At 45.1% G+C, this 26,508-nt stretch overlaps 1 protein-coding gene and 1 non-coding gene across 4 annotated transcripts in view; one reads left to right on the top strand and one right to left on the bottom strand.

Moving 5' to 3' along the window:
* LOC138815263 (N-acetyllactosaminide beta-1,3-N-acetylglucosaminyltransferase 2) overlaps nt 1-26,508 on the top strand; it is a 180,307-nt gene that overhangs the window by 61,662 nt on the left and 92,137 nt on the right. The window lies entirely within an intron of this gene.
* LOC138815280 (small nucleolar RNA U13) lies at nt 4,199-4,302 on the bottom strand. The gene has a single exon (XR_011368252.1). It is a non-coding gene; the product is annotated as a small nucleolar RNA U13 (small nucleolar RNA).

Here is a 26,508-nt window from a genome sequence, read left to right as displayed (position 1 = left end):
TAGGAGCCACCAGCACTCAGAGGGCTGGCAGCAGATCTTGAGGCATTTGTGGTCTAACTTTGGAGGCCTGGTTGGAAGCTGGGCAGATGTCATTGTGTGGATGGTGAAGAGCTGGGAGGGCGGGCACAGCTGCACAGCTGGGAAGCAGGCCCCACCTATTTATGGTGATGGAGTCAGAAGTCACTGCCTGTGAGTCAACCTGGTTTTATGCTTCATAAATTTCTTCTGTTCATTTTCAAAAAGTTAACAGCATAACTACTCAAGGATAAAATGATAGTAAGTTTAGTGTTTTAAGATCTTTTTTTTTTTTCTTTTTTCAGTTATAGGGCTTGATCTCAGGCCCTAGGCACTGTGTCTGAGCTCTTTTACTCAAGGTTAGTGCTCTACCACTTCTGGTTTTCTGGTGGTTAATTGGACATAAGAGTGTCACAGACTTTCCTTCCTGGGCTGGATTTGAACTGTGATCCCCTCCTGAGTAGCTAGAATGACAGGTGTGAGCCACCAATGCCTGGTTTAGCTTTAAGATCTTAATTGGCTTAATTTGTGATTCTAGAAACAGGCAGTGTTCCCTTTCATAAAATAAAGTGTTCTAATAAGGTAATCAAAGGCTGACACACTAGGTAGGTGAGTCATTCCAGAACTGTCCCCTGTACCATCAGGACAGGCCACAGAACAGCTAAAACATGACTAGTTAACACCAGACTGCTCTTGTGTAAAGATTAAAGCAAAAGAAACTTCATTATTATGCTCACTGAAATGGGCCTCCCTGGGAAATTTGACTAGTATTTCTCTCTTCTGTTTTCTCAAAAGATTAGGTGTGGTACTTTGGAACTTCAGAATGAGTGACACTATCTTGATTTTTGGTCAGTTTCATGGCTGTCTAAGATAGGTACTTAGTCCAAAACAGTGATTTCCTATAACTTCTGTTGAACATAACTCCCCTATAAACATGCAGGAAGCCCTTGTCAAGGATGAATCCAGTGAAAAACTAGTGGCTCACACTTGCAGTCCTAGCTACTCAGGAAGCTGAGATCTGAGGATTGTGGTTTGAAGTCAGCCCAGACAGAAAAGTTTGTGAGACTTCAATTAGCCAGCAAAAACTAGAACTGTGGCTCAAGTGGTAGGGTCAGCCTTGAGATTGAAAAGGCCAAGCAAGAATACAAGATCCTGAGTTCAAGCCCCAGTACACACACACACACACACACACACACACACACACACACACACACACACACACACACACACACACACACACACACACACACACACACACACACACAGATTGAAAAGGCCAAGCAAGAATACAAGATCCTGAGTTCAAGCCCCAGTACACACACACACACACACACACACACACACACACACACACACACACACACACACACACACACACACACACACACACACACACACACACACACGGCCTGATGCTGGTGACTCACAGCCTGCAATCACTACTCAGGAGGCTGAGATCTGAGGATTGTAGTTTGAAGCTAGTCCAGGCAGGAAAGTCAGTGAGAGTTCTCGCTCAAGTTGTAGAGTGGTAGCTTGAGCAAAAAAAAGCTCAGGGACAGCCGGGCGCTGGTGGCTCACGCCTGTAATCCTAGCTACTCAGGAGGCTGAGATCTGAGGATCGCGGTTCAAAGCCAGCCCGGACAGGAGAGACCTTGAGACTCCTATCTCCAATAAAACCACCAGAAAACCGGAAGTGGCGCTGTAGCTCAAGTGGTAGAGCGCTCGCTTTGAGCTGAAGAGCTGAGGGACAGCGCCCAGGCCTAGAGTTCAAGCCCCACGACTGACAAAAAAAAAAAAAAAAAAAAAAAAAAAAAAAACAAAAAAAAGCTCAGGGACAGTACCTAGGCCTTGAGTTTAAGCCCCAGAACTGGCACACAAAGAAAAAAGAAAAAAAAGATTTGAATCTAGCTTACTATGAGAAAGCAAGCTGAGGTAATGCCAGTCTGGAGGAAACTAGCCTGGAAGACAAGCAGTGAAGAGGAGATCTGGGAGAAGATGGGTGAGTTAGAAACAAGATGGGTTACTATGAATACATAGCACTCACTGTAACCTTGGGTCCAACTTCTCTACCAGGCAAAAGGCATTTCTGTCTCCATGAGGAAAAAGTCATTTGGAAAACGTGGCCATCTTTTTCTACACATGAAATAGAGCTTTCCAGAACTCAGCCCAATCAGTTGTAGAAAGTAGGCCAAATGCAGAAATGTCCCTTAGACGATCTTGTGACTTTCAGGCAGGTTGCTCTGTAACGCTCCCAGTCATGTGGCTGTGAACGGGCATGCAGAAATCTTGTTTGCTGAATTTGTAATTTTAGATTTTTTTTTTCTTACGCAAAGAAAGGAAGGGACTGGATATTGTCTTCACTGAAGTCAGAGAAGTAAACAGGACAACAGAGACGGGGTGGGGTTGGGGGACAGCATAATGGGTGAAGGTTACGAAGGGAAAGAAACCCCACATAGTGAAAATAAAGAGAGCCATGGAGGGCAGCCTGCTGACCTCCTTCCTCAGGATTCTCCTACTGATCTTGTATCTGGTCTCATTCCCACCAGTGTGCCACCACAAGGGCCATTGAGGTAACACTGGGCTCAGAACAGTATAGGGAAGCTAAGCCCTGTCCTCAGGGGTGAGAGGAAATGCCAAAGCCTTTTGGGGGACAAATTGGCACTGCACAGCCACATATTAATAAGGACTTTAACATATATTAGTTGCCCAAGAAGGGGTTTCAGTGTGGCATTTCCATAGGCACATGTAATGGGTCCCCTCAAAGTCGCCCAGTCCACCTCTCTCCTTCATCTCCCCTCCCCCTAAACAATTTTTTATTGTGCTCAGGTATCCATAATGTAACACCATTTTAACCGTGTGTGTGTGTGTGTGTGTGTGTGTGTGTGTGTGTGTGTGTGTGTGTGTGTGTGTGTGTGTGTGTGTGTGTGTGTGTGTGTGTGTGTGTGTGTGTGTGTGTGTGTGTGTACCAGTACTAGGGCCTAGGTGCTGTCCCTGAGCGTTTTCTCCCCAGGCTGGTACTCTTATCATTTGAGCTACAGTTCTTCCTCCAGCCTTTTGGTGGTTACATAGAGTTAAGAGTCTTTTCAGGCTTTTCTGCCCAGTCTGCCTTCTAGCGATCCTCAGATGAATCACCTGAGTAGTTAAGATTCTAAGTGTGAGCCACTGGAGCCTGGTTTTTAACCACTTTAAATCATCTAGTTGAATGGTATGAAGCACACTTACATTGTGCTGCAGTTACTTCACTGTCTACCTAGTTCATCTTTCCAAGCTGAGACTCCCACCCTAACCCCTTCCCTCCCCCTTCTAGCCACTGTCAATCACCATGTTACCACCTTATGAACTAGATAATTCCAGGTACCACATGCGAGTGGAATCATGTAGCACTGGGCCTTTCATGCTGGCTTATTTCACTTAGCCTAATGTCTTTAAGATCTGTTCATGGGGCTGGGAAGGTGGCTCAGTGGTAGAGCGCTTGCCTTGCACGCCTGAGGCCCTGGGTTTGATTCCTCAGCACCACATAAGCAAAAAGAAAAAAGCCGGAAGTGGCGCTGTGGCTCAAGTGGTAGAGCACTAGCCTTGAGCTGAAGAGCTGAGGGACAGCGCCCAGGCCCAGAGTTCAGGCCCCACAACCGGACCCCCCCCCCAAAAAAAAGAACTGTTCATGTTATAGCTTGTGTCTGAATTTCTCTTGTTTCTTTAAGGCTGAATAATATTTATTTTGGATATTTCCCACATCTTGCTTATTTATTCATTTATTGATGTCTATTAATATTTGAAATTACAAGCCAGGTGGCTTGTGCCTGTAATCCTAGCTACTCAGGAGACTGAGATCTGAGGATATATATATATATTTGAAATTACATGTTTTTGACATAACAAGTCCATTTTGAGGACTTTGAAGACTGTAATTGCAAATATACATACAAGATGGATACAAAAGGTGTTTGTGGAAGACCCTCTTGTTTTCTACCTTATAGAATTTTCATCCTTTCTTCTCGACAATGGGACTGGAGCTGGTACAGGTTATTGGGATACTCTCACCATGCTGAGGGAAATTGTGCCCTTCTCCTGCTCCAGGGTCTAGCAGGACGCAGTTTTCCAGGTTAATCAGATGGTTCAGTAATGTCACTGAGGACCTAGAATCTTCCCACCTTTCTTTTTTCTGTTTCTTTCTCTCCATTCATGTTAAGTAGGAAATGTGCTATGGTCACAACGAAGTTGGAAGGAGACACACCTCACACAACAGGATAAAAACCCAATCATCACATTTCAGAAGCACAGAGACTTCTCAATCTTAGCACATTGGCAGTTTCTCCTAGTGGTCACAAGCTGGCCTCCATAACACCAAGTTTTGTGCTATGAAGTCACAGGAAGAAGGCCATAATGGGATGTTTTCTCTTTTGACTGACTGACTCTCTGTTGCTCCTCTCTGTCTCTCCTTCCATTTCTCCCTTCCTTCCTCTCTTTTATAATCAAAGAGAAAAGTCTTACCTAATAGCCACAAATAAACTTACACTTGTATTTTTTCAGCAAAAGTGAGTCAAGTGACTACCTTGGACCAGTTTCTTTTTGTTGTTTGTTTTTTGAGATAGGGTCTTGCTATGTAGCTCAGCTGGCCTAGAAATCACTGTTCTCCTCCTTTGGCCTTTTCAGTGCTGGGATTACAGGTGTGTACCAGTACTCCCAGCTTTAGACCAGTTATTGACAATGATGAACTTTGGATCAATTATTCTTAATCTTCTTCAGTTGGGAACACTGATGAAACTTGTTCACAAGGAAGAACAGCAAAGGTAAGTAACCAACTATGACCCATAGCTCTTTAGTTTGTATTCTCTTTAATGACAGTTGTTATAGTCTGATCTTTCTTTTCAGTAATGTTTATGTGTTTGTTGTTATATACGCCAGTGTGTGTTCATTACAAAGAATATAGGATACATAAAAGAAAAAAACAAACACTTGCATGTTTGTGAATCAGGTGTATGGGTTACTATTCTCCAGAGAAACCAAACCAATAGGAGATATGTGTGTGTGTGTGTGTGTGTGTGTGTGTGTGTGTGTGTGTGTGTGTGTGTGTGTAAAGAAATTTATTATGAAAGATTGGTTCACATGATTATGGAGGCTGCAAAATCCTGAGATTAGCTATCTGCAAGCTGGAGGCTGTGATGTGCTGAGTGTTAAGAGATATTTGGTGCTGATTCCTAGTCCTGGCACAAGGCCCCTCATCTCTTACAATTTCCCTGGTGATAAGAGCATCTTTTTGTTCTGTTGGGGTAACTTGATAGAATCTGGATGGGTCTGGTCCCCAGAAAGATTGTGTCTTGAGCTCAGTCTCCCCTACCATCCTCCAGGAAGGGAAGAGAGACAAAAGGCGGACTTAATAGCTGATCACGCCAGTGTAATGAAGCCTCCATTAAAATTCCTGAAGTTTTGGGGCTTGCAGGTGTTTGATGGGCAAGCGGCATGCTGGACAGGGCATGGAAATTCCTCATCCTACTTGCCTACCTGGATTCTCTGTAATATGATTTTGAATAGGTCATTGTCAGCGCTTTCCCTGTTGGGTTAGCTGCTCTAGCAAATTAATTGAGCTGAAGGGCTTCATAGCAACACCTGGTTTATAGCCAGTTGGTCAGAATTACCAACACAACCTGGAACTTGTAACTGGCATCTGAAGTGGATCAGGCTTACAGGATGGAGTCCTCCACCAGTGGGATTTCACCTAACTCCAGTAGTTAGTGCCAGAATTTAGTCCAATGGTAGGTGTCTAGTTATCTGATGAGAACTGGTTGCTGGTGGGGAAAAATCCCCACAGGTTTTGGCGATCAGCAGGGAAGGATTATAGTGAGTGGTGTGAGTATATGAGAGTAGGGAAAACAGTTTGGTTTTTCCAGTGTCAGAGCCCCAGGAGAGTGAGTGGTTTCTAGTTCAAACTGGAAGGTCTGAGAACGGGTCAGCCCTGGGTGCAATTTCAGCTCTAATCCCAATGCTGGAAGAGTGAGGGTGGACCGTGTGCGTGAGAGGTGTGAGGCCTGGGGGGTTGGAGCTGATTGTATTAAATCTCAGTTTGAATCTGCAGGCCAGGAAGCTGAGACACTGGTAGCCACGGGCAGGAGAAAATGGAGGTCTTAGAGTTAGTAGAGAGTTCATTTGTTCTTCCTCTTTTGTGTTCTGCTTGGGCCCTCAGTGGATTATTGTGGTGCTCATTCACATAGTGAGGGGTATCTTGCTGTACACAGTCTAGTGATTCAGATGCTGTCTTCTGGAAATACCCACATAGACACACATCTAACAATAATGTTTATTTTAACCAGCGATCTGGGCAGCCACTAGCTTAGTCAAGTAGACACAGACACATAGAATTAACCATCATAGAATGTACAAGTATATATGACCATATAGGGATGGGAAAGTGGCTCAGTGGTAGAGTGCTTGCCTCCCATGCATGAAGCCCTCCCTGGCTTCGATTCCTCAGTACCACATAAACTGAAAAGCCAGAAGTGGCACTGTGGCTCAAATGGTAGAGTGCTAGCCTTGAGCAAAAGCTCAGGGACAGTGTCCAGGCCCTGAGTTCAAGCCCCAGGACTGGCAAAAAACAAATAACATACACACTTACAAACACTGTGTATGTATGTATGTTTGTAGACACATACATTACAAATTTGCAGCCATATTTTATTTATTATCATTTTTATTATTGTAATTCTGCGAAGTGGAGCTGTGGCTCAAAGTGGTAGAGCATTAGCCTTGAGTGAAAGAGCATAGGGACAGCACCCAGGCCCCGAGTTCAGGCTCCATGACTGATAAAACAATAGGAAGAAATAACAATCCCATCTTCTAGAGATACTGCCAGAATATTTACAGTTAAAAAATAAAAATAGGGCTGGGAATGTTGCTTAGTAGTAGAGTGCTTGTCTAGCATGCACGAAGTCCTGGGTTCAATTCCTCAGTGCCACATAAATGGAAAAAGGCAGAAGTGGCACTGTGGCTCTACTGGTAGAGTACTAGCCTTGAACAAAAGAAGCTCAGGGACAGAGCCCAGGGAAAGAGGAGGATCCCACACATCCATCCCAGGGGACCACGCAGAGGCAGGCAGGCACAGGAGAAAGATTATTATAAGGTTTATTAGAGGAGCCATATTTCCCCCAAGAGGGAGCACATGGCCTCTGTCCCCATCCAGGTAGCAGGAGGGTCTGGGGGATAGGAAGTGAGGTAGAGGGGAGCAGGTAGAGGGGGCCAGCTGTATGACAGGTACTCCAGGAATGGGAGGGGGTCCCTAGTCTGGGTGGAACTGAGGACCAAAGGTGAGCATAATACTAACACCAGGCCCTGAGTTCAAGCCCCAGGACTGGCAAAAACATAAACAAACAAACAAACAAATAAAAATTGTAATTCCAGGTGTAAGGTCTGCTCCTGGATGGCGAGCAGACTTCACCCTCCTCACAGCAAATTCTCTACCCTGTACCTGCGTTATCTAGGCAACTGGCACACCTGGAAGAGATTACGTCTGGAATTGACGCGGTCACACCTTTCCCCACCCCTACCCTAGATAAGGCCTAGCCCAGGGCCAGACGCTCTCTTTGCCAGGTCTTTCCCAGCCCTGTGGAGTGCTAACATGGTCTGGTGCCAGCCAGAATGATGAATAAACCTACCCCTTACCTGAATACCACGTGCGTGGTGGGTTCCTACTTCGCTACTTCTCTCTAAAAACCTAACACTGGGGAGCCAACCAGGACCTCATGCATGCTAGGCAGTTTGCCCACGGAACTCTACCCTCAGTTTAATGTCCTACCTGTTTTCATTTAACATGTTATGACGTTCTTGCTATTCCTCTCTTGGTCCCAGCCTCCTCTTTACACATGTCCAAAGTTAGGAAAGAAACAGAGCACATCACAACTCTCAATGAAATGATTAATGAGATGACTTGGGAAGCTTCTTATTTCCTGACTCTCATCTCTACATATGTCTTACCATCCATCTTACATTCTCCACAGGGAAGTATCCTCCCAGGTTCCTGGGCCATCTTGATACCAATGTAAAGCAAAAGTATATGAGAAAAAACGGCACAGGCCTTGACTCTGGGGTGACTCCAACCTCTCGGAGCATCCTGGCCCCAGCATGCAGGCCCCAGGACACCTGTGTTCTCTAGGGTCTGTTGTGCAGGGTAGAACATGTTCCGTGCTCTGTCTTCACAGAGCACTGCCCATCCCTCCATGTGCCATTTGTTGGCTGAGGAGAAGGCACACATGGGAGAGTTTCTGTTGCCAAGCTGAACTTTGGGACCTACAGATGAAAAGCCATTTGTCCCTAACATCATTTCCTTGATTATCCAAGGTGCCTAGAGCACATTGTCACCTTGGGTGGCCTTACTTTAGCAAAACCATTGTCTACCACAGTGCTGTGGAGTATTGGTGTTCATTATAACTAAATTGCTGTCATGGAATTGCCTAGCGCTTACTGGCAGTAAGTAAGGATTTGAGCTATTATCTTAGGACATTGGACTCAAAGTTCAGAGGAAGGGAAACAAAGATCAATGCAGATCCTTTCTTCCAATCCTGTTCCTCCAGCCTATGAAAGTTGAGTATTGTCTTTTATTATGTGCTTGATAGATGGGCAGGGGTGGGCCTTTTCTGGGTGAGTGGGGGAGATTGAGTCACTCTGTAGTCCACTCTGGCCTCAAACTCATAATCCTCCTGCTTCAGCCTTCTGACTGCTGAGATTCCAGATGTGGGACACACACAAAGTTTTGAGTATCAACCTTTTCGTGATGGAGAGCCATGAAAGGGTCTAAGCTTAACTTTGTGAGGATGCCCTTGGCAGTGTGAATAGACTGGATGTATTTTCCACGGAAGATTATGAGAATTTCTCCCCCATCGTGTGCTGCTGATTGTGACCTTGACATTCCCTCACCTCCGTGAGTTCTGCCCTTGAATCTGGCTGCCCTTACTGACTTCCATGTGAGGTTGTTGGATTCAGCAAATAAAAATACAGGTTGCTGAGTTAAATTAGAAGTAAAGATAAACAGTGAGTGAGTTCTGCTATCTGTATGAAACTAATAGAACAAGGGCAAGGTGATCCTCATGACTAAAGGCTGGGTTGGAAGAAGCCCCAAGCTTCTGCCTTGCTCTCTTGATGGCACACTGTTTTAGAAGACAGAAGTGATGTCATGAGAAGCCCAAGCTAGCCCTGGGAGGTACCACTCTCTGTTTGACTCTTCCTAGATGAGGCCTAGATCTGATGATTGAGAGAACACCACAGCAAGGCTTACACAAATTCCTAAAGTATATATCTTAAAATCTGCAGAAATGCAGATAATAGGAACTAAGTGAAAAATGCTTCCAAGAGACCAGTAGAGGAAAGTTGTAAGCCGGAAGGCCCTGGGGCCAGCAAGTGCTGAGAACAGCCCTGGGGTGCTTGTCATCCAGGACCTTGAATTGGGCAAAGATCTGTCACCTGCAGGCTCTGATGTTCCAGAAAGGCCTCAGGCCTGGATGGGTGGATGATCCACTCCAGTCCAGGTGCTACCCAAGTAGCTAGTGAGATCTCAAGTCACTGTTGACTTATTTATTTATTTATTTATTTATTTACTTAGGTCGGTTGTGGGGCCTGAATTCTCAGCCTGGGTGCTGTCCCTTAGCTCTTCAGCTCAAGGCTAGTGCTCTACCATTTGAGCTACAGTGCCATTTCCAGCTTTTTCTGCTTATGTGGTGCTCAGGACTCAAACCCAAGGCCTCATGCATGCAAAGCAAGCACCCTACCACTGAGCCACCTTCCCAGCCCAAGCACTCCATTTTTAAAAATTAATTTTTAAAATAGTTATTATAAAGGTAATGTACAGAGGGGTTACAGCTACGTAGTCAGATGAGTACATTTTTTTTGGACAATGTCACCCTTTTCCATTTTTAAAAATTAATTTTTAAAATAGTTATTATAAAGGTGATGTACAGAGGGGTTACAGCTACATAGTCAGATGAGTACATTTTTTTGGACAATGTCACCCTTTCCCTTGGTCTCTCCCAGTTTTTCCTTCTCATCCCCTCCCACAAGTTGTATAGCTTATTTTCAACATTGTATCTAGTGAGTACCACTCCTATATTTGCTCACCTTTTGTCCCTCCATTTCTGTGTCCCTGCCCCTTACCTTCCCAAAGACAGATAAATGAACAAACAAGACAAAAAAGAACAGAACACAAAAACAGCAACAAAGAAAAAAAAAGTCTTGTTTCCATTTGCTGGAGTTCCTTTTGATACCCATTATGTTAAATGGTCAGATGCACATAGGTATTGCTCTGTGTGCTCCACTCCTAGAGTATCCACCTTTGGTCTCACTGTGTGTGAATGCCTAGAGAGAGACTTCATTTCTGAACCTACAAAGTAAGGGGGAAAATTACCTACTAAGGTCAGCTTAGGCTTAGCCTTGGGGAGGTAGAAGGACCCCAGGAGTGAGAGTATGGGGAGGGGGGAGGTCGCCCTGTAAGCTCCTGTTTGTGCTCAGTCCTCAGCTCTGCAGCAGCTTCGCAGGCTGTCACAGACTCTTATTTCAATTATGAGAACTCCAAGGTCTTTCTTTTATTGTGTTTTAAAAATATTTGTTTGTTTATTTATTGCCAACTTTTCTGCCTGTGATCCTCCAGGTCTCAGTCTCCTGAGTGGCTATGATTAAAGATATAAACCACTGACATCTGGGGCAATTTAACAACTTCTTCATATCTTAAAATTCTAGCACTGCCCCTTGAAATTTGACTAAGGGACTAATTAGAAAAGTAATCCAAGCCTCGTGCCAGTGGTTCTCACCTGTAATCCTAGCAACTCAAGCCTTGAGATCTGAGGATCGAGGTATGAAGCCACCATGGGCAGCAAAGTCCATGAGACGCTGACCTCCAATTAATCACCTGAAAGCTAGAAGTGGAGCTGTGGCTCAAGTGGTAGAGTGCTAGCCTCCAGTGATAAAAGCTCAGGGATAGCAAACCCTAGGACTGGTACAAAAAAAAAAAAAGAAAGAAAGAAAAAGAAAAAAGGGAAGGAAGGAAAATAAACCAAGAATATTCACATGTGCTGTAGGTAAATAATGAAAAACTAAAAAGAGTATTAATATCTAACAATAATACATTGGCTAAAAAGTTATCACTATGTAGCAGAACACATGTAGCCACATACATGGATAATATAGTTATTAACATGAGCTGAGGTACAGACTAATAAATAATATACATTTGATACTCTTTTTCTTAAATACATATGAAGGTAATATAGACCTAGAAAAATGGCCTTTGTGGTTCGAATGTCTCCCAAAGTTTGTATGTTGGAAACTCAATCTCCAATGTGGAAGTATTATAAAAGGCAGGACCTTTAAGAGGCATATTAATCATGGGGACTCTTTCCTCATGAATGAATGTCATTAGTCTGCAAAAGTCTGTTAGTCAGCATTCTGTTCCTATGACAAACTACCTAAGACAAATCAAGTTAAAAAGAGGAAAGGCTGACAGGTGCCAGTGGCTGATGCCTGTAATCCTAGTTACTCAGGAGGCTGAGATCTGAGGATCAAAGCCAGCCCAGGCAGGAAATTCAGGGAGACTCTTATTTCCAATTAACCACTACAAAAGGTGGAAGTGGAGCTGTGGCTCAAGTGTTAAGAGTACTGGCCTTGAGCACTCAAAGACAGCACCCGGGCCCAGAATTTAAGCCCTAGGACCAGCACACAAAATAAAAAGGAAAAGACTCATTTGATTTACAGTTTTAGGTTTCAATCCATGGTTATTTAACCCTGTTTCCTGTGGTTGCACAATACCTCATGGAAGGAGTATATGGTAAGGGAGACCTGTTCACTTCATGGTGGCTGAAAAGCAGAGAGACAGAGACAGAGAGACCGAGAAAGAGAGACAGACAGAGAGAGAGAGAGAGAGAGACAGAGACAGAGACAGAGACAGAAATAGCAAGAGACAGGGAAACAGAAATGAGAGAGACAAATAGCAAGAGAAACAGATCTGAGAGAGGGGGAGGGGGAGGGGGAGGGGGAGAGAGAGGAGGGGTGGGGGGGAGAGAGAGAGAGAGAGAGAGAGAGAGAGAGAGAGAGAGAGAGAGAGAGAGAGAGTAACCCATTTCCTGGTAAAGGTCTGTGCTCAATGACCTAATTTCCTTCTCCTAGGCTCCACCTCCTAAAGGTTCTGTGGCCTGCTAATAGCGCCACAGGCTGGGGACCAAGCCTTCAACACATGAACTTTGCTGGGGTGGGGGGGTGGGGGGGTGGAGGGGTGGGATGGGACATTCAGGATTTAAGTTATAGCAAATGCTTCCTTCTGTATCTTTTTTTTACCTCTCACCATGATAATGCAGGAAGAAGACCCTAGTTGCTAGCCCCTTGACTTCTCAGCCTCTAGAATGTGAATCTCTTTCCTTCTTTCCTTTCTTCCTTCCTTCCTTTCTTTTCTTTCTTTCTTTCTTTCTTTCTTTCTTTCTTTCTTTCCCTCATTCTTCTCAGTTCTGGGGTATATATATATTTTTTTTTTTTGTCGGCCATGGGGCTTGAACTCTGGGCCTGGGCGCTGTCCCTCAGCTCTTCAGCTCAAGGCGAGCGCTCTACCACTTGAGCTACAGCGCCACTTCCGGTTTTCTGGTGGTTTATTGGAGATAGGAGTCTCGCGGTCTCTCCTGCCCGGGCTGGCTTTGAACCGCGATCCTCAGATCTCAGCCTCCTGAGTAGCTAGGATTACAGGCGTGAGCCACCAGCGCCCGGCTTCTGGGGTATATATAATGCATTCTTGTCTGCATTCTATTCCTTTCCCCTGTTCATTCTTCTACCCCTCTCTCCTTGCCCCCACTCTGTCCCTGCCCCCTGCAAATACCCATTTCCTGGTACTTATTTTGTTGGGCGTTGACTTAGTCTTTCTAAAGAATTGCACTGTTTGTGCTCTCCATAGAGTCTATTATACTTCAGTTAATTCATTTCTTATTGCTTGCATACCACCCAGTGTATTTACTTATAGATTTATAGGCACGTTCTAGCTACCTCAAATGAGGGAAGCCAGGCAACCTGTGTTTCTCCAGTCTGTCAGGTCTTTCTATTGCCTTATGAATAGTACAATATGCTTGCTGATGGATGGGTAGAATTTCACTGTGTTTATATAGCACACTTTCTTGATCCATTTGTCCTTCCTGCCTAGGTGGGCACCTGGCCTGTGATCTGGTATTTTAGGCTTGCCACTGCAGATGGAATGGCAAGCATGTGCTACCACACCAGCTTCCCTCTGTTGAAATGGAGTCCTGGGAAGCTTAGGGTGACCAGCATGGAGCGCCACACCCAGCTATGGGTTGACAAAAGGCCTCATGAACTTTTTGGCTCTGGTTAGCCTACAACTAGAAATCTTCCATTCTCAATTTCCTGAGTAGCTAGGATTTCCAGGCATGAGCCATCAGGGTCTAGATTTTTGTTTTTTGTACCAGTCCTGAGGCTTGAACTCAGGGCCTGGATGCTCCCTGAACTTTTTTGCTTGAGACTAGTGTGCTGTCATTTGAGCCACAGCTCTACACTTCCAGATTTTTTTGGTAGTTTATTGGAGATAAGAATCTCATGGACTTCCCTTCTCGGGCTGGCTTTGAGCTGGGATCTTCAGATCTTAGCCTCCTGAGTAGCTGGAATTACAGGCATGAATCACTGGTGCCCAACCTTTATTTTTTGATACAGCGTGACCTGTATGGCCTAGTCTTGACTCATACTATTGAACGCAGGGATTACAAACATGTACTACCAGGCTTGGCTTTATTTCTCTGCTTTAAAGTGTACAAAAAAATAAATAAAATGTACAAAACAGTGCTTCTTAGTATACTCACTGCTATCTACTTTGAAAATATTTTCCTCACCTGAAAAAGAAACCTCACATCCATTAGTAGAATTGAAAGACCCCTGACTTCGGGTGTCCCCCATATCAGGACCTCCCTGACCCAAGCACCAGTCAGACGACACCAGATGCAAAAGGCAAGAGGGTTTTATTTGGGCATGCCCAGGTTCCCAGGTGCACGTGACCTCGAGATCCACAAGGTTCGGGTCAGTGGCTGGGAACCTCGAGCAGTCCCGGGGATGGTCTTTTTATGGGACCCCTCAGTCCGTTACAGTAGAGCCCGCGCTTTTTCAGCCAGTAAATTTAAAGTGCTACAACCTGGTCTGCACGCAGGCAGCCAATCCTTTTAAAACAAATCATATGTTTTGGCCAATCACTGTTCGAGGGGGTCCCTCGGTGTACATGCCGAGTTGTGTGTCTTCGGCCCTTGGTATGAGGAAGTGACCTTTGTCCGAGTCAGCGCCTGTCATTCGCTCACACCAGGGGGCTGACTGCTGGGTGGGATTAGTTAGTAGGGTGTGGGCTTATTGATTAAATGGTGAGGTTAGTTATCAAAGGGGGAGTGTGGGGGTAATATAATTTTCTTAGCAAAGCATGTTACAGAAGCCAGAAATAGCTTGGTTAGATACAAAACTCTGTTCCCCTACAAAGAGGCTCAGGGCCTGGTTGGTTGGGGAGGGGGTCTTTCAGAATCTCCTCTCCCCAGGTACTGGAAACTGTTCATCTACAGCTTGTCTCTATTGATTTGCCTATTCTTTATATTTTATATAAATGGAATAATAGAATATGCAGCCTTCTTATCTGACTTCTTTTAGATTAATGTCTTCAAAGTTCACCCACACTTTAACTCATATCAGTACTTTATTCCTTTTTATTGCCAAATAACATTTCATTATGTAGGTGTGCCATATTTGGTGTATCCTTTTATCAGATGGTGGGCATTTGGGTTGTTTCCCCCTTTTGGCTATCTTGTGTGCTGCTGCTGTGAACATTCAAGTATAACTTTTGTGTGTGTGTATGTGGCAGTACTGGGATTTGAACTCAGGGCATGATACTTGATGGGCAAGCACCTCTACCACTTGAGTCACATACTCAGCCCTTTTGTGCTTTAGTTATTTTTCTAGATAGGGTCTTGTGGTTTTGTCAGGACTGACTTGGGTTAGTTAGTGATCCTCCTTTCTACGCCTCCTGTATAGTTGGGATCACAAGAGTATAACATTATATTCAACTTGTTGGTTGAGATGGAGGGGTCTCACTAATTGTTTTTACCAAGCCTCAAATAGTGATCTTCCTCCCATAGTTGGGATTACAGGGATGAGGCACTATATCCAGCCTCAAGTATAATCTATCTGTGAACATTTTCTTTGGAGTCTTGAGGACTTAAGGATGAATTTGCCGCGGACCGGGTTCTGTCGGGACGACGGAGGATACCTAGGGGAGGAACCTGGAATAGGACGGGGAGATGGCAAACAGACAACTCACACACATTGGGAGTGGATGCTGAGTACGATTTAATGCAGAGGATAACAAACTTTTATAGCAAAAAGTCTCCATAAGAAAGGGCAAAAGGTTACATAATCTTGCTGCAGGGCTTTATTCTTGGGCGGTCACCAGCTGGTCGCCTGATAGGCACTTGTTTCCGGCTTTACCTCTATTTTTAAGAAATACAACTGGTTTCGATGATTGTCACCAATTAACCACTACTTTATTCTATAGAGGCCTTAACTGTCCCATTAAGATCTTTCCTGTTCCTTCTTTAATAGTAAGCACCACGGAGGCTTAGATTTAGCAAGTCTCTTAGTAAATGAGGAAGTTCTTTCTCCTAAGTACTTATCTCAGCAATTGCCATACATTCTTTCTGTTCTAGCCGCGCCTACAACTTTTTGTAAATTTCTTACAATTCCTTCTGCTGGAGTGACTTTGTGAAACCCCCAATACTTTTATATTTACTTATAACTTGTCTACTAGCCTCCATAAGAGGGGTTTCAGGGTAGCACTTAACTCTGGTGAGTTAGTCATATTTTTAAGACACTCATCAGATATTGGAGTCGTCAACACTCTTAAAGAGCTTTGAATAAGGGAACGTTGACAATGAGTAAGTACAATGAGCAGTAGAAACAGTAAAAGATTAATAGGCACTCTTATGAGGAAAAGATAGGCAGAAACACATCTTTTCCAGGGGTTTTGCCAGCCTTTTCCCAGGAGTAGGCCTCTTAGAAGCCCTATTCTCCGAGATAGACTTCGGTGAAGTCCCAAAACTTGGAGATAGGTTTCTGTAAAGCCCCATTCTCTGAGGTAGACTTTGGTGAAGTCCCAAAACTCAGAGATAGGTCTCGAGGCCCCTATCATGGTCTGATAGATGGTTTCCCATGCTAAGCAGACTCTACTGGGGTCGGCGTGGCATTTGCCCCCTTTTTTTTTTTTTTTCACCAGTCCTGACTCCGTGTATCAATTTTATACCAGCTGTACTTGTAAGCTCCAATTTTAAGACATACTCATACCATTTGCGACATACTTAAACTTTCTGAGGTTTGTCTTAAAGACAATCCTTACTTTTCAAATTTCCCCAATTCTCTTTCCAAGGCTTTCTTTACCACCCTCTTTCTTTACAATTCCTTTCCCAAGGCTTTCTTTACCACCCTCTTTCTTTACAATCTCTTGACCATCTTTGTGGCTATAGTTTAAAACTGCCCAATTTTCCTTTGGCTTGCGGAACCTTTATCTTAGAACAGCCTTAAGGCACCACCGTGATGCAGAAGCTTGCTAGATTTTAAGGCTAAGAGTATTACCTCTATTGATAACACACTCTGGTTATTACCATATCAGAGTCAAACTAGGCTGTGACCATAGAGTGGATTTCCAGTCACTATGCACTGAAGTGCCTAAGACAAGCAAGCCAGTGATATCCTTGTCCCCAATACCCACTGTGGGAAGAGAGGGTTTCTGGATATCACCCAAAAGAATGTCCCACAAGATCTTAGATTTAGCAGCTTTCAACCAGGAAGCAGATTCAGGTGATGGAATCAAGCAGGAGTATCTCCGGTTGACTGTCAGGCCGTTGTTGAACTTTACCCATTAAGGTATGCAGCAACAGCAGCAGCAACCGCAACAGCTGGGTCTCTCAGTGGCTCCAAGGGACTGTCACACCTCATGCTGGGCTGTAAATTCCTACACAGACTGGTTAAGGATGCAAGTAATACATAGGCTTGGCAGGCCGTGACTTCGTTGGTTTCTAAGAACATTTAGACAATAGCCCAGGACAATTTACCAAAATAACTTTTTTTTTTTCACTAACCAGATTTTTTTTGTTGTTGTTATAAATAGACACAGAAGGCTTAGTCTTGTAACCATCTCTGACAAATGCAGTCTCCACATCTTGCACACCTACAACAGTTAACACTATTTTTATGCCCTTTTTAAAAATTATTTTATCTATTTTGCCTCATTTTTCCAAAACTGACACCCAGCTATGGGTTGACAAAAGGCCTCATGAACTTTTTGGCTCTGGTTAGCCTACAACTAGAAATCTTCCATTCTCAATTTCCTGAGTAGCTAGGATTTCCAGGCATGAGCCATCAGGGTCTAGATTTTTGTTTTTTGTACCAGTCCTGAGGCTTGAACTCAGGGCCTGGATGCTCCCTGAACTTTTTTGCTCGAGACTAATGTGCTGTCATTTGAGCCACAGCTCTACACTTCCAGATTTTTTTGGTAATTTATTGGAGATAAGAATCTCATGGACTTCCCTTCTCGGGCTGGCTTTGAGCTGGGATCTTCAGATCTTAGCCTCCTGAGTAGCTGGAATTACAGGCATGAATCACTGGTGCCCAACCTTTATTTTTTGATACAGCGTGACCTGTATGGCCTAGTCTTGACTCATACTATTGAACGCAGGGATTACAAACATGTACTACCAGGCTTGGCTTTATTTCTCTGCTTTAAAGTGTACAAAAAAATAAATAAAATGTACAAAACAGTGCTTCTTAGTATACTCACTGCTATCTACTTTGAAAATATTTTCCTCGGAAGTGGCGCTGTAGCTCAAGTGGTAGAGTGCTCGCCTTGAGCTGAAGAGCTGAGGGACAGCGCCCAGGCCAAGTTCAAGCCCCACGACCGACAAAAAAAAAAAAAAAAAAAAAAGCATAAAGAAAATATTTTCCTCACCTGAAAAAGAAACCTCACATCCATTAGTAGAATCTCCTCTCCCCAGGTACTGGAAACTGTTCATCTACAGCTTGTCTCTATTGATTTGCCTATTCTTTATATTTTATATAAATGGAATAATAGAAAATGCAGCCTTCTTATCTGACTTCTTTTAGATTAATGTCTTCAAAGTTCACCCACACTTTAACTCATATCAGTACTTTATTCCTTTTTATTGCCAAATAACATTTCATTATGTAGGTGTGCCATATTTGGTGTATCCTTTTATCAGATGGTGGGCATTTGGGTTGTTTCCCCCTTTTGGCTATCTTGTGTGCTGCTGCTGTGAACATTCAAGTATAACTTTTGTGTGTGTGTATGTGGCAGTACTGGGATTTGAACTCAGGGCATGATACTTGATGGGCAAGCACCTCTACCACTTGAGTCACATACTCAGCCCTTTTGTGCTTTAGTTATTTTTCTAGATAGGGTCTTGTGGTTTTGTCAGGACTGACTTGGGTTAGTTAGTGATCCTCCTTTCTACGCCTCCTGTATAGTTGGGATCACAAGAGTATAACATTATATTCAACTTGTTGGTTGAGATGGAGGGGTCTCACTAATTGTTTTTACCAAGCCTCAAATAGTGATCTTCCTCCCATAGTTGGGATTACAGGGATGAGGCACTATATCCAGCCTCAAGTATAATCTATCTGTGAACATTTTCTTTGGGGACTTAAGGATGAATTGCTAAGTCACATGGCAATGCAGGTTTAACTTTCTGAGTAATGCCGAAGCTGTTTTCCTTGGCAGTTGCTCATTTACCTCCCCGCCAGCAATGTGTAACTTCCAGTTGCTCCCCATCTTTTCAAACACTTGTTAAACTTTTCTGGACTTTCTAGTTAATTGCCTTCCTAATGGATGGGAAGTGATAATTCCCTGTGATCTTGATCCCTAAATACGAACGATTGTTGAATACCTTTTCAAGAGTTCATTTACTGATCTTTGGAGAAACGTCTACTCAAATTCTTTGCGTCATCTCTGGTATGAATATAACAAGAGTTGCTTGTGTAGTAATGAACAAAAGGACCAGAATAAAGATTGGCCTTGGCTTTACCATGACCTCCCTTGAAGTACTTCAAAGCTCACTAACTTGGGCTGCACACCTGCACACATACACTCATGCGTGCTCGCGCACTCTCTCTCTGTCTCTCTCTCCCTCTCCCTGCCTCCCTCCCTCCCTCTCTCTGTCTCTGTCTGTCTGTCTGTCTGTCTGTCTCTCTCTCTCACACACACACACACACACACACACACTTGGCCTGGTGTGACTCTCCTAGGACAGAGACCCCATGGCTTTGACTAACCCATTATCAGGAAGAAAAGATCATCAGAGTTTAGAGATTTGGAGTGGGACAGAGCAAGAGCCTAACTAGATCTGGGAATTTTGTCTGTAGCTGGGCCCTGTCCCAGCCCTGCAGAACTTTGGCCTAAAGTAGGCCCAGTGTGGACAAACAGGGAATGCACCTTTCCTTCAGTTGCAATGATCAGTTTGCAGTATTTCTATTTATTTTGCCTGTAGTGGTTTTTCAACCTTTCCTTTTCATCTAAGCTGATCTCAGCTGGCTTGGTCATTTGGCAATCCTCAGGTGTGAGACCCACCAAAGGTCACCCTAATCTCCTACTGAGCTGTTTGTGCCTGTTTACTGGAAAGTGGTGTGTGTATTTGGTGGACTTTGATCTCAGATTTGCCCTCAGTGGAGGAACACAGGGCCCAGCTTGTTCTGGAAGTCTGGCTGTCTGCCTTGAGTGTCCAGAGAGAACAGAACACCTTTCTGAGGTGGCTGTCACACTCTTCTGACCCCAGAGATGGATTGCTGAGTTGTTCAGGCAGATAACCAGCTCCCGGTGACTTAGAGGGACGCAGGCCCAGCAGAACCTAGCTCTCAAAGGCTCACAGGGGTCAGATACAGGGGCCTGCTGAAAGCTATGTGGAATTCATTAGCTTATTTTTTTTTTAATTTTTTTTTTGGGTTCGGTCGTGGGGCCTGAACTCTGGGCCTGGGCGCTGTCCCTCAGCTCTTCAGCTCAAGGCTAGTGCTCTACCACTTGAGCCACAGCGCCACTTCCAGCTTTTTTTTTTTTTTTTTTTTTTTTTTTTTGCTTATGTGGTGCTGAGGAATCAAACCCAGGGCCTCACGCATGCAAGGCAAGCGCTCTACCACTGAGCCACCTTCCCAGCCCCTCATTATCTTATTTTTATAGCTTTTCTGTAAATCTGAAATTTTTTTTAAAAAACAAAACAACAAAAAAAAAAACTGTCTTAAAGTCCTAAACCAAAAGATTTATCTAGCCAGCAGCTGTGGCTCATGCTTGTAAATCCTAGCTACTCAGGAAGCTGAGATCTGAGGATCATAGTTCAAAACCAGCCCAGGCAGAAAATTCTGTTAGACTCTTTTATCCAGCAAAAAGCCAGAAGTGGAGGTGTGGCTGAGGTGTCAGAATTGCCAGCCTTCAGTGCTTAGGCCCTGAATTCAAACCTCAGTTCTGGTACTGAAGGAGGAGGAGGAAGAGGAGGAGAAGGAGGAGGAGGAGGAGGAGGAGGAGGAGGAGGAGGAGGAGGAGGAGGAGGAGGAGGAGGAGGAGGAGGAGGAGGAGGAGGAAGAGGAGGAGAGGAGGAGGAGGAGGAGGAGGAGGAGGAGGAGGAGGAGGAGGAGGAAGATTATTTATCCAGACACTTCCCAAAAGAGGATATAGAATTTTTACCCCATAAACATAAAATAGAGCCAACAGCATTAGTATTAGGTATTGAGTATTTTACTTACTTGATTAAAAAAAAAGAAGAAGAAGAAGCAGGGGTTGGGAAGGTGGCTCAGTGGTAGAGTGCTTGCCTGGCATGCATGAGGCCCTAGGTTCGATTCCTCAGCACCACATAAGCAGAAAATGCCAGAAGTGGTGATGTGGCTTAAGTGGTAGAGTGCTAGCCTTGAGCTGAAGAGCTGAGGGACAGTGCCCAGGCCCAGAGTTCAGGCCCCACTACCAGCCCCCCTTCCAAAAAGAAAGCATTGGTGGCTCATATGTATAATACTAACTACTCAGGAGACTGAGATCTGAGCATCTTAGGCAGGAAAGTCCATGAGACTCTTATCTCCAATTTACTACCAAAAAAACTGGAAGTGCTCAAATGGCTCAAACTGGTAGAGTGCTAGCCTTGAGCAAAAGAACTCAGGGTCAGTGCCCAGGTCCCAAGTTCAAGCCCCATGACTAGGGTGGGGGTGGTAGTGGTGGAAATCTAGGTGCCAGTGGCTCATGCCTATAATCCTAGCTACTCAGGAGGTTGAGATCTGAGGATCTGAGGTTCAAAGCCCAGCCAGGGAAGGAAAAGTCTGTGAGACTTATCTTCAATTAACCACAGAATGCCTGAAGTGGAGCTGTGGCTCATGTGGTACAGTGCTAGCTTTTGGCAAAGAAGCTCAGGGACAGTGCTTAGGCCCTGAGTTCAAGCTCCCCGCCCCCCCCCCCCCCAAACTGGCACCAAAAAAAGAAAAAAGTTTTCACTTCTCTGAGCTAGGGAAATTTTAAGCCCCCAGGACCTAGTTACCCATTAGGAAAGGAGGTACTTAATGTTTTCGTTATGAATCCACAGCCCAGCAAATGACAAATGGTTTGTTTCTTAACCCACTTGTTCTACCGGATGGCTGCAGGGGCTACATTCTAAAAGGAAAACCAAGAAAAGGTTCTGGGTGTCCAGTGGGGGTAGATTTTGCTTCTCAGTCAAGTGTGGTGACCTAATAAGGAGAGGGCCGGTGGCAATCAGCCACAGGGTTCTGAAATAGGTGACACCTTAATGTCCTGACAATGCCCAGCCTGTCTGTGGCCAGTGTGTCTCCAATTGAAATGTGTATGATTACAAGAGATACGACACAGGGTAGATTAACCAAGCAAGTGACTAAGGAGTTCAGAGCCCAAACAAATGCTGGCTTTGAAGCCTTAAAAGGGGGGTGACAGGCCTGGAGAATGGGAGAGTTAGCCCATTGCCCTGACCAGGTGAAAGTAGGCACCAAGCTAAAACCAGCTTCTGGCCTCCACCAGATTATAGATGGGGACCAAGCAGCGTGTTCATTGCCATGCCTAAGCTGCCCCCTTTCACCCCAGGATTTCTAAGAAATGATTGGTTTGTGTGTTTTGGTTCTCCTGGGAGCCAGATATCTAATGATTTTAACTTGAAAATGCAAAAAACATCCTTCTGGCTGCTTCCTCTTTTTTTCTTCCAGGGCTAGAATCAAATGGAAAGTGCTTTTGTTTATGGAGGTTAGAAAAAAACTTGTCCAAGAGCCAAGTCTCATCTCTAAAAAGACAATGTGAAATGGGCTGTGAATCCTGCTTAATAATTCAGAGACCCAACTGAGCTGACAAGGAGCTGCATCCGAACCCTCCTCTTTTTATCAGCTGACAAAGGTCCTGGTTGGCACTTAGTTGGAGAGAAATAGTCAGTGCCAAATGGAACCCATTCATTCATTCATTCATTCATTCATTCATTTATTCATTCAACACTGCTTCATGACCAGCTTCTCTCTCCCTGGCTGGCACCAGGTATGCTGAGGTTTCACACTGGAGAATATCAGAATCGATTGCATAGTTCTCAGATCTCCAAGTGCATCAGACTGCCCTGGAGGGTTTATTAAAACATAGTTCTTTGGGCCCACCCCCAGAGCTTCCAAGACAGTTTGTCTCATGGGTGACCGGAGAATCTACATTTTTGAAAAGTTCCCAGTATGCTGTTCGGCTGATCTCAGGACCAGCCCTGGAGAAGGCCTGGGCTAGGCAGCCATTTTCCCCAACCATTTTCATCTCTGGGGAAAATGTGGCCCATTTGCATGCACTAGAGGAAATTTGGAGCCAGAACCATGTGGCTATCAGCCTGAACTTACCAACCTGAGAACTGTGGCCATCCCAGGACCCACTCAGAAAGGAAGCCTTCATGGAGATTGGCCTAGGTGCCAATCCTAAGAGAGGAGATAGTGTTGAGATGCCTCTTGTTGACTTCTCTGTGGAACAGAGGCCTCATTTCACCTCCCATGATATGAGCCTGTAGCTCTGGGTGCTCAGGTGTGGGCTGAGTACAAGGATAAGCTTCTATCATTTTTAAAAATTATTAAATATTTTTTAAATTATTATTTTATTATTATTTATTTTATTTTTATACTTTTTGTTGGTCATGGGGCTTGAACTCTGTGCCTGGGTGCTGTTTCTGAGCTCTTCAGCTCAAGGCTAGCACTCTACCACTTGAGCCACAGTGCCACTTCTGGTTTTCTGAGTGGTTTATTGGAGGTAAGAGTCTCATGGACTTTCCTGCCCTGGCTGGCTTTGAACTGCAATCCTCAGATTTCAGTTTCCTGAGTAGCTAGGATTACAAATGTGAGCCACCAGCACCTGGCCCTAAAATTATTATTTTAAAGGTGATATACAGAGGGATTATTATTTCAGCTTCTAAGACTTTGTCCTCTATCTACTAGGAACCTCTGCTGGTCTCGTCTGATACATTCTTTTTTTTTTTTTTTTTTTGCCAGTCCTGGGGCTTGAACTCAGAACTCAGACTGTGGGCACTGTACTGTCCCTGAGCTTATTTTGCTCAAGGCTAACACTCTACCACTTGAGCCACATTCCCAGTCCCGTGTGTGTGTGTGTGTGTGTGTGTGTGTGTGTGTGTGTGTGTGTGTGTGTGTGTGTGTGTGTGTGTGTGTGTGTGTGTGTGTGTGTGTGTGTGTGTGTGTGTGTGTGTGTGTGTGTGTGTGTGTGTGTGTGTGTGCTGGTACTAGGCTTGAACTCAGGTCCTCACACTTTTGTTTGTTTGTTTTTTGGTCAAGACTGACACTCTACCACTTTGAGCCACGGCTCTACTTTTGGCTTTTTGGTGGTTAAGTGGAGATAAAAGTCTCATGGGCATTCCTGGCTAGGCTGGCTTAGAATCACAATCCTCAGATCTCAGCCTCCTGAGTAGCTAGGATTACAGGCGTGAGCTGCCAGCGCCCAACTCTTCCTGATAATTCTATTATCCCATAGTGCTTGCTTCCCTTCCATATTCGCTGGCAGAGAGGTCTGTGACCTTTGCTACTACAGTGTTCACAGAGCCATCCCATATGTGATATGACGAATGACACATCATCTTGTGAGTCAAAAATCTACCAAAATAATTGTTTAACAGCTTGATTGATATAGAATTCATACATGGGTATAATTCACCCATGCATACTGCACAGTTTAAGGTTTGTGGTACATTCAGAGTTAGGTAATCAACTCTGAAAAGAAACTCTGTGACCTTTAGGCCCCAATTTCCACAGCTTTAAGCAACCACAAATCTATGCTCTTTCTCTACAGATTTACCTATTTTGAACATTTCAGTTAAATGGACTCCTGTTCTATGGAATTTTTTATGACTGGTTTCAAAATTACTTTTTTTTTTTTGGTCAGTCATGGGGCTTGAACTCTGGGCCTGGGTGCTGTTCCTCAGCTCTTCAGCTCAAGGCTAGCACTCTACCACTTGAGCCATAGCTCCACTTCTGGCTTTTTCTGCTTATGTGGTGCTGAGGAATTGAACCCAGGGCCTCATGCATGCAAGGCAAGCACTCTACCACCCAGCTACCTTCCCAGCCCTCAAAATTATTATGATTATTTTTTTGGTTGTGGGGCTTGAACTCTGGGCCTGAGCACTGTCTCTCAGCTTTTCAGCTCAAGACTAGCGCTCTACCACTTGAGCTACAGCGCCACTTCCGGTTTTCTGGGTTTATTGGAGATAAGAGTTTCACGTACTTTCCTGCCCGGGCTGGCTTCTCATCTGGCTGTGGTGGAGTGGGCAGGCCCAGCCCAGGCCTGGATTCCAGCTACTCAAGGTAGGAGAACCTCTGTTAAGGAAAAGAGGTCCTGTGAAGGAGTGTCACCTGTGGAGCCTCCTTAGGAATCGGTGTCAGGCTGTAGCTTTTGGAACGCTCAGCTGAGGTTGTGTGAGATCTTATTTTCCTCGCGTCTTGGTTCTGCTTGGGCGTCAAAGTCAGCAGAGCAGTCCTCCAGGCTCTTTCTCTCTGAAGTTCAGAAACTTTTAGTTTCTTTGAGATAGTCCCTGTTGCCTAGAGAGAGGAGACTTTCTGGGGTCCTCTGGGGACTTCTGTACTCTTCTCTGTTCCCAGATTTCTCCTGGCTGTCATTCAGCGTCTCAAGATTTCCAGAAGGCTCCAAACTGCCTTCACCAGGGCAGAAGGTAGCAGGTCTGTCACCTACTCCAGGTAATCTGGTTTTTTGGTGGGCCCCGCTGCAATAACCTCCCCTCACCCTCCCTACTCACAGCTTCCTGTGAGAAGTCCCTGCACCAGGGCCTTCTGTTCTACATACACCCACCTATCCCAGTTTAATGCCCTGTGAGAAGTCCAGACCCCAGGTCAGTGACCAGCCCTCTAGCTCAGCCTGTGCCTAGAGAAGGAGACCACTTCAGTAGTCTTTTTTTCCTGCTTCAAGCCTGAGACAAGGACGCCAGGAATCCACTCAGAGGGATGAGGTCCTCAGGACCCCCGGGTTCTCTGCTCAGCCCACACACCTGGGCATAGAGCTGTCACCTCCCACCCTACTAAGCCATCAGTAGTTTGGGGCCTAGAGACCACTTCAGCACCCAGTCAGAGGTAAAAAGAAAAAGCAGGGACTGAGGTCCTATCCTGAGCCAAGCAAATGTCCCTTTGATAGGCTTATCAATCAGGTCAGGGGACTTGGGCAGAGGGCATGGTGAAGGGAGGGGAAAGGGAACTTCCCTAGTTTGAACTGTGTCCTGTGAGGTGTGACTTGAATATCCCAAGGGAGGGACTGGTTAGATGGCAGGGAACAGTCCCAGAGCTGTGGGGACAGCCCCCCTCCCAGGCTAAGATAAAGGCTGAAGATCAGTCCGGACACAGAGTGGGTGGGTGGGGGCACTCATTGACGTCACTCTTGGGCTCATGACTACCCTCCCCTCCTCTAGAAGCTCTGTGTGTGGAGAGGCGGCTCAGAAACAGAAGCCATGGTTCTCAGCCAGGATGCAGGCTGAGAGGCCTGAATTATTAAGCCTCAGGAGAGAGGCCGGCTGGCACAAATGCCACGGGGAACAGATCAGCTCCTCCCTGCTCTGTTCATAGTGGCCCAGGAGGAGAACAATTCAGTTGACCCTGTTCCAGCTGCCCCAGGGTGACCAGCTCTGTAAACAGCGTCTGGCTGGTCTTGGAGGGGCCACACCTGGGTCATCCAGTTCCACCTCCTCTCCACCTGCTTCCCCTGCTTCTCAGGACCTTTTGTTAACAGGTTCCAGCTGGCTTCCCTCTGCCAGCTCTGAGCTCCCCTGCCACACACATTTTTTGCATTCCCCTTCCTGCAAAGCAGCTTTGCTTGTTTCCTTCTCCTCAAAGAAAGACCTGGGGCTGCTGCAGTTTGCAAGGCGCCAGGTCCTGGGGCCACCCAAACTCAGAGCTGTCTGAGCTGATGGGCCATACCTCTTCCCAGCCAGCCCAAAGCAT

Source organism: Dipodomys merriami, unplaced genomic scaffold (assembly GCF_024711535.1).
Source record: "Dipodomys merriami isolate MVZ:Mamm:240054 unplaced genomic scaffold, mDipMer1.0.p SCAF_63, whole genome shotgun sequence".
Taxonomy (NCBI): Eukaryota; Metazoa; Chordata; class Mammalia; order Rodentia; family Heteromyidae; genus Dipodomys; species Dipodomys merriami.
Note: the sequence above shows the minus strand (reverse complement) of the source record. Positions and strands in the feature narration are given on the sequence as shown.